General features: G+C 34.9%; 1 long non-coding RNA gene across 1 annotated transcript; it reads left to right on the top strand.

The window, feature by feature from the left end:
• Positions 1-321: 321 nt before the first annotated feature.
• On the top strand, positions 322-4,348 carry LOC116568532. The gene is made up of 3 exons (XR_004276660.1): positions 322-1,174; positions 1,507-1,513; positions 4,339-4,348. It is a non-coding gene; the product is annotated as an uncharacterized LOC116568532 (long non-coding RNA).
• The last annotated feature ends 4,047 nt before the right edge of the window (positions 4,349-8,395 follow it).

The raw sequence follows: 8,395 nt of genomic DNA, 5'->3' as shown, positions 1-8,395 counted from the left end.
CCCAGGACCCTGGGATCATGACCTGAGCTGAACGCAGAGGCTTTAACCCACTAAGCCACCCAGGCGTCCCTACCTACCAAAATTTTAAAGAAAGAAAAACATATACATATAAAAATAAGGGTAAACACAATGAAGGGATGGAATATGACTGTAAAGATGAAGGTTAAAAAAAATTCTAAAGGAATTAAGTTGGTTGGAATAAGAAAAAAAAAAAAGAATGTGCTCAGGCTGGAGACTAGAACAAAGCTATGTGCTAGATTTAGGGTATATTTTGATCTATTAGAAAAAATTGTATTCCCCCCCAAATTTTTTTGTATCCCAAAATTTTAAAGAAAAAAAATAATGTATATGTATACAAAAAATAGGTTTAAATACAATGGAGGGATAAAATAAGACTGTAACAATGAAGGTTTAAAAGATTTTTTTTTTAGATAGGTATTGTTAAGAGAAACTAGTTAAAAAACATTAAAAGGGGAAAGAGGAAAAGTTAAAAAAAATAGAATAAGAAAAAGGTTTAAAAATTTAACTTTGCAAGACTATAGGATCATGGGCAAAAAGCCATGCATTCTATGCATTACTTACCCCAAGCTTTGGAATTCCGCTGTCCTCCTTGGTAGTTGAGCTTTTCCTGACTGGATGTTATTGTTGATTTTCTGGAGGAGGGGCCCATTGCATTGAGTATCAGATGTCTTTGCCCAAGTCTGAATTGTACTGCCCTTGCCAGGGGCTAGGCTAAGTAATCTGCTCGGGTTCGCTCTTGCAAGCTTTTGTTCCCTCAATGCTCTTCCTAGAGCCCTGGAGGATGGGAATGAAAATAGCGGTCTCCCAATCTCTGGCCCAGAGGAGCTGAGAAATTGGGTCCCTACTCCTCAGTGCGTACTCAGAGAAAAGCAGTCAATCCCTCTGGTCTCCCTGGTCTCTGGCTGTGCTCCAAGCTCACCCGTCCTGTGACCAAGCACTTCTGTCTCTGGTGCTTGGCCCCATTTGGAGTCTCCAAACCCAGTAGAATCCTGCTGTGCACTCCTGCTCTGCTTCTCTGGAGGATGAAGGTGGGGGTCTCTCCGATCTCCCACTTGTGTGGTCCCTGCTCAAGGAGCAGTGGCCTGACGGTGCCTTGGATCATGGTTTAAGGTAACCGTGAGCTGAGAGCTCACTCTTTGGCTCTGTCTCTGTAGTTTGCTTCCCTACTCCTGCTCCGATACCTGGGAGCTCTGTCATACTCAAACACCCCGTGTCTTTCAGTGACTCACAGGCCTTGAGACTGCAGTGTTCCTTTGAGGGCTCCACCCCAACTTAGCCTCTGGAGCAATATGCCTCAGTGGAGCAGACTTCCAAAATTTCTGATTTTGTGCTCCACTGCTCTGCCGCTTGCCGGGAGTGGGCCCCTCCTGCCGTGGTCTCTCTCCCCGTTGCTTTGAATTCACTTCTCAGCATGTCCTATCTTGCAGAAAGTGGTCAATTTTCTGTTCCTAGAATTGGTGCTCTTCTCTTCAATCTCCTGTTGAGTTTGTAGGTGTTTGGAATGGTTTGACAACTATCTAGCTGAACTCCTGGGACCTGATGTCATTTCAGTCTGCTACTCCTCTGCTATCTTGCTTCTCTCCTGTCAGAATCATTGAATTTAAATCTAGAATTGACTTTACAGTCACCTGGTCAAATGCTCTTATACCTCATTTTCCTCAAGTTTATCTCTGTATTTAAGAAATCTAGGGTTCCAAAAGATTTGTGAATTGTCCAAGACATATAATGATTAGCAGGGCCCAGTAAGGACTTTGACTTTCTGTCTCCAGGTCCATCAGTCGTTGCCCTATATAGTACTGCTGTTCAATGGTCCTTTATGGATATTTGTGGTTAAATCTCTTACAGTGCCTATACATTTCCCAAATATTGTCAAAGTTCTGTGACTATCTAATTAGGCTTGTTGTTTGGCATTTATAGATCGAATTAAAATATTTTCTTATCATTTTGATATAAAATAAGTTATTTAAAATTTTTTCTTGCATTGTCCTATATAATAGAGTTTCATCAAGAGCATAATTTGATACATGGTTCCAATAGAGAAGTTCAATCTGTGTACATATTTTATTCTTTGAAATTATTAGCTTCATTTTGCATCAGTGTTTTTTGTTTTTGTTTTTTTAAAGATTCCATCCATTTATCTGACAGGCAGAGATCACAAGTAGGCAGAGAGAGAGAGGAAGGGAAGCAGGCTCCCTGCTGAGCAGAGAGCCCAACTCGGGGTTCCATCCCAGGGTCCTGGGATCAGGACCTGAGCCGAAGGCAGAGGCTTTAACCCACTGAGCCACCCAGGGGCCCCTTGCATCAGTGTATTATGTGAATCTCTGATTATAGGTATTTTTGTGTTATATCTTTAACCTAATTTGAAATTGTTTCTAGCATGTATGTTTTTATACTTAACACCTTATTAGTGATATTGCTGTTCCTAATTGGTACTTCCTTCTCCTTAGCATATAGTTCTCCCAAAATTTAAAAATACTGCTTCATGAAAGAAAAAAAAAATACTAGCATGTTCTCCTCAAATTATCAGACTATGAGAATTTTTTGCTTACAAAAACCTCAGTGGCTACCTTTTAAATATCTGGGTATCAGAAATGGCAAAGTAAAAGGAAGAATTTACTTTAAAAACTTCACTGGTTATTTTTATTTTTACATGTTATGAGTTTTTAGACTTTTTTTGTTTGTTTACAGATGCTTTTGAAACAAAACTAGTAGTTTTACTGTATTTGACAAAATGTGCTATAGGCAATGTTAAATTTATTATCGATGTAAATTCATGAGCCATAAATGTATATCCCAAACACATGTAATTGCAGATTTAAATTTTCTCAGTAACCTTAGGTATCCTGAAATTTAAAGCTGGTAGAAATATTTGATGCCCTTTTCCATTCTTACAGTGATACACATTGGAATTACTCACTGGTGTATAATGGATCATTTTTTATCTACATCTTGTGTTCTGTTTATATAGAATATTTATGTTTTCTCATTTTTCTGAACTAAGAGATACACATAAAACAGGTTTGAAGTATCCACTATAATTCATTGCTTGAAAAGACAGACCTTACACTGATACTGTATGGAAGAGAAAACTATCTAAATCATTTTAGCAGCAAGCTTATAACCAAGATAACATCAGCATTTTCCTTCTTGAAAATGTATCTTCCATATATTAAAGTAAGGATGCACTATTTTATTAAAAATAGTATGACAAGCTTAACCTATCATTATCACAAACCTACCTTATAGAAGATCCTTTTTTTCTTGATTGGGGGGAAAGTAGTAAGATTTTTGTTGTAGTCACATGTTTACTATACCAAATCACCAAAAAACTCCAGTAAAATGCAAAAAAAAAAAAAAAAAAAAAGGAATGTAAAATAGTTCTTAATAATGTAATGCTTTAAGTTCACAAAAACATTATCCTCTATAAAAATACAGTGATAAAATGTCATTAAGGACCTAATGGTTAGTTGACTAATGTCATAAAAGTTACCAGTTTGAAAAATCTAGTATATTCTGCTCACACAAAGTGTAGCTGTGTAATTTACTGCTTCAGTGTTTTTACAGTTAAGTATTTGCTTGGGATGGGAATAATCTATATACTGCTTGATCTGTATTACTTACAAAAATTAGTATAAAAGGTTTTTTAGGTATGCCAGAAATACATGACAGGCTTTGGGAATCCAGATTTACATTTCTTTTCTATTTATTTATTTATTTATTTATTTTTAAAAGATTTTTATTATCTATTTGCCTGATATCACAAGTAGGCAGAGAGAGGCAGGTGGGGGGGAGGGGGGGAGGCTTCCCGTTGAGCAGAGGGCCCAGGAGGATCATGACCTGAGCCAAAAGCAGAGGCTTAACCCATTGAGCCTCCCAGACACCCCTAGATCTACATTTTTTGACTTTGACATTGCTTTTTCCAACAATGAAAAATAAAATTTTATTGAATGGTCTGTATACTAAAATAGGTCCTTTATTACAAAATTTTTTCCTCAAAAAGATGGTATGCTATAGTAATGTAATGTAAATAAAATTCCTAAGCTTCATTTAGCATACTTTTAATATAAATAATGCATTGTTATTTTATTTTTTAAGATTTTTTAAAATTTATTTCTTTATTAATGTATAATGTATTATTAGCCCCAGGGGTACAGTCTGTGAATCGCCAGGTTTACGTACTTCACGGCACACACCATAGTACATACCCTCCTCAATGTCCGTAATATTTTTTTAAGATTTTATTTATTTATTTGACAGAGAGAAACATAGGGAGAGCAGGAACACAAGCAGGGGGAACAGAAGAGGGAGATGGAGAAGCAGGCTTCCCACTGAGCAGGGAGCCCGATTCGGGGCTTGATCCCAGTCTCCTGGGATCATGATCTGAGGCAAAGGCAGATGCTTAAAAGACTGAGCCACCCAGGTGCCCCTGCATCATTATTTTTATCATTACCTTTTTTCATATTGCTGCTTATCTAAGGTGTTTTGTAAGGAATTTAGTGGCAGATTATTTTAATAGCTGCATTTTTAAAATGTATTATCTTGCTCTAATTATTATTACAAGCAATGTCTATTCACTAACATAATTCAGAAAATGCAGAAAAATTGATAAAGAAAACAAAACTCATAACCTACCTTTCAGAGATTACCACTGTTAGCATACTGGTATATCTTTTTTTAGCTTTTCATCTTAGCTTTTCATTTAGCAAACATTTACTGAGCATTTTTTAAGTGTAAGGGCCAGTAATCATTGCTGAGTACATGGCATCTATGGCCGGATATAACCCTCATGAGGCCTGCTTAGAGTCTGTCAGAGAATATAGACAAATGGGATGGAAGCTATGGGAAAAGGCCCCAGGTACTGTTCAAACCTGTAGCAAGGGAACTAATCTGGTTGATTGTGTCCCAGCAAATATTCTTGTTATTTTTAGAATGTAGTAGGAGTGTTCTGTGATGCCAGTAATGTTAAAGGCATATGTTCTCACTTGTTCTTTTTTCTTTCTCTTATTTTAAAAATTTCATTGGCCATTTCACCGAGGATCTAGAAGAAAATAACATTCTGTGTGCATAAACTTTCATATGTGAGAAATTCACATTATTTTATAAAAACACTATGGTGTCATTATCACTGCTATAAACTTAAATGGACTGAAAATGAGCAAATCTCCAAAATGTCTCTTAGGCAATTTCTTCATTACAGGCTGAGAAGAATTTAGCATTTTCAAATTATTTTAATGATAATATAAAGTTGCTGATTCACTTGTTAAAATTTATGGAAGTATTTTATTTTATCCAGCTTTAACATTGCTATTGTCCTAAAGCAGTTAGCACAGTTTCATATCAATTTTGCAATAATATTTTATAGTAATATACTTAATCAAACTATCTAAAAACCAGTTTTTCTAATAAAATAATTATATGCTTTGTTCTTACCATTGTGAAATACGCTAATTTGAAAAGTAACATGTATTAGATACACAAATAGTACCATAATTGTTTCATTAAAAACAGTAAATTAATGTCATAGAATGCTAAGCCTTTTGATCTTTTTATTTATATTTTCATTCTATTCTGTATGTTATACATAATCATATTTTAAACTTCTTATATTACAAAACAAACAGGAAAATCTGAAAGCATATTTCATATTTAAAAATTTTTAATTATGGCAAGCTCTTGAATTTGTTGAGCCTAAACTCTTCATCATGAATGAACTATATTAAATTAATTCTATTATCTTAAAATGTTTCATTGGAAAATCTAGACTTAATAACAGTATGTTTCATGACATAGTTTCCAGTGCATTGTAGCCAAAACATGAAAATTCCTATAATTGAATATTTAAATATTATTAATTTTGAAAGCAAATGATTTTGTTATGGTCTAAGACTGCATCTTAGAAACTAATACCAAAAGAATATCAGGTAGAAATATTTTAGTTCTTTCAAGAAGAATTTCATTTATTTAAATTTTCTTTGGCAAACATGTTTTAATATCTCCCAGTCTTTCAGAGCCTCTAACTTTGGCCTCATCCTTTCTCCAACTATTGCCCATTTCCAAACTACTACAACAAAACTTCTGAGTAGTTGTCCGTACTCAATACTTTCATTTTCCTTTTCCTCCAAAATTAGAAATGTTTATAAAAAATAAGTGAAACAGTATAAATATTATATACCTCCTGACTATAGTCATGTAGTGATAATTCTCAGAACACTAAATTGAAGTTGGGATGATCACTCTGATTTAACTGTTTATGGTTGGCTGTATAAAGTGACATGTAGGCACATTAAGAATATAAAAGCAATTATAGATCTCTGCTTTGTCTGAAAGTTTTTCCCTTTCATACATACATTCAGCTTCATATGGTCATTTCGAGGATAACTAGAACATACCAGACTTAAAAGGAGATGCTGAAAGGTGTTCTTATTTACAGTAAATGCAGAGAACTTTGTGCAAATCAGTGCTGCAGTTATATTTTGTTTTTTATTCAAACTAAAAGTCTTAGAGACTAGGATGGAGAATATACCACATATTGTTTTTAGAGGAATATTTTTATGCTACAGGCAAGGTTTGATTAATATAGAAGATATAAAATATAATGCTTAACAAAAAGCCCAGAAATAGTATTGTCAGGAGCCCAGGCGATCAGGAGTAATTTTATTATGATTTTTTTTAGTCTTTCTACCATGGTTCAAAGATTGCTTTTATAACTCTAGTCATTACTTCTATGTTTGAAATTAAAAAAGAAGGATGAAGTGTAAAATGACATTTTCCATTCCCTCTTTAAGCTATTTCAGCTAGGTTTTGATACCTACCAATCCACTGAAATGGTTTTTGTTAAGGTCACTTACAGTCTCTTTCTTGTCGAATTTAATAGTCTTGCCTTTTGTTTGAATCTTATCTGACCTCTCAGTATCATTTGTCAATCTATTGACCATTCCCTCTTTCTTAAAAAATTTTCTTACCTTGGCTTCTGTGACCCCCATTTTCTTCCTACACAAACTGGCAACTCCTTCTCAGTCTTCTTAGCTAAATTCTCCACCTCTGCCCAAGTAGTATTACCATGGCTTAGTCCTTAAGGCCTTTTTCTCCTCAATTTACATACTGTTTCCTAGATAATTACAAATAGTCTTAGCTATATGTTGAGGACTAAAACTTACAATGCCTGCCCTTAATTCTTCTGCCGAGATATAAATTCATATATCCAAACATGTTTCAGATATTCCCATTGAATATCTAAAGATTGTCTTATGCTGAATAGTGCCAAAATATAATTCTTGTTTCCTGATCCTTCATCACTCCACCACAAGTACTTCTCCTATAATTTTTACCAACTTAACCATTTTTGGTGCCCAAAATAGGAAATCATGTCTAATTACTCTTCTTTTGTTTATTCCCAATTTGCCTATCAGCCTGCCCTCACTCTAGACTATACCATACTCTGAAGCATATCATACTTTCTATTCACTCTACTTCTACAGGACTCCAAGACACCCTCATTCCTGATATGGACGGTTGTAATAGCCTTTTGCCTTATTTCCTATTTTCATTCTTACCTATCTTCTACTTTATGTTGCACCTAAAACAAGCATAAAATTCAAAATCAAATCAGATTACTTAAATTTTTAAGCCCTTCAGTGGCTTTCCCATTACATATAGAATACCCAGCATTGCATATATAGTAATATGGAACATTTAATCTCATACCAAATATGCTGACCCTTCTGGTGCACATGCATGCTGCACTCATTTTTACTGGAAGGTCCTTGCTCTCATTCTCCATGCCTAGATACTCTCTTCTCACAGATGAGTACATGAGTGGCTCCTTCATATCATTCAGGTCTCAGCTTAAATGTCGCCATGTTAGTAGAGGTACTTTCCTGACTACTTTGTCTAAGAAAGTATGCTCTTGCACTTGGTATCCCCTTCCTTTTTCCTTTTTTCTGCTACATCAGAATTTGATATTACCTGTTAATAGCTTATTATCTGTCTTTCCCTGTTGGAATTTAAGATCCAAGAGGATAGCTGTGCTGTTTCTCCATTTCCTAGAACAGAACCTGGCACATAGTAGACACATACTTGTAGATTAATCAAAAAATAGAAAACAGTAATATATTGTAAGTTTAAGTAATTCTTAATGTAACAATTATCATTTATATTGAAATGCTAAAATTGTACTTAGAAAGGGAAGCCAAATGATCATTTTTATTCTGGTTAGGTTTTGAGGTTAGGTTTTTATTTTACCATTTTACAGGTAAGGAAACCAAGACTAAGACATCATGTGCCTTTCCCAAAAGCACATCAATAGTAAGTGCCAAAGCAGGGTTACACCAAAGCCTAGACACTGCCCACTGTGCTCAGGTAGATGTCTTGGGTA

The sequence above is a fragment of the Mustela erminea genome, chromosome 11 (genome assembly GCF_009829155.1).
Source record: "Mustela erminea isolate mMusErm1 chromosome 11, mMusErm1.Pri, whole genome shotgun sequence".
Taxonomy (NCBI): Eukaryota; Metazoa; Chordata; class Mammalia; order Carnivora; family Mustelidae; genus Mustela; species Mustela erminea.
The sequence above is the reverse complement of the archived record's forward strand: the minus strand, read 5'-3'. Positions and strand labels throughout refer to the sequence as shown.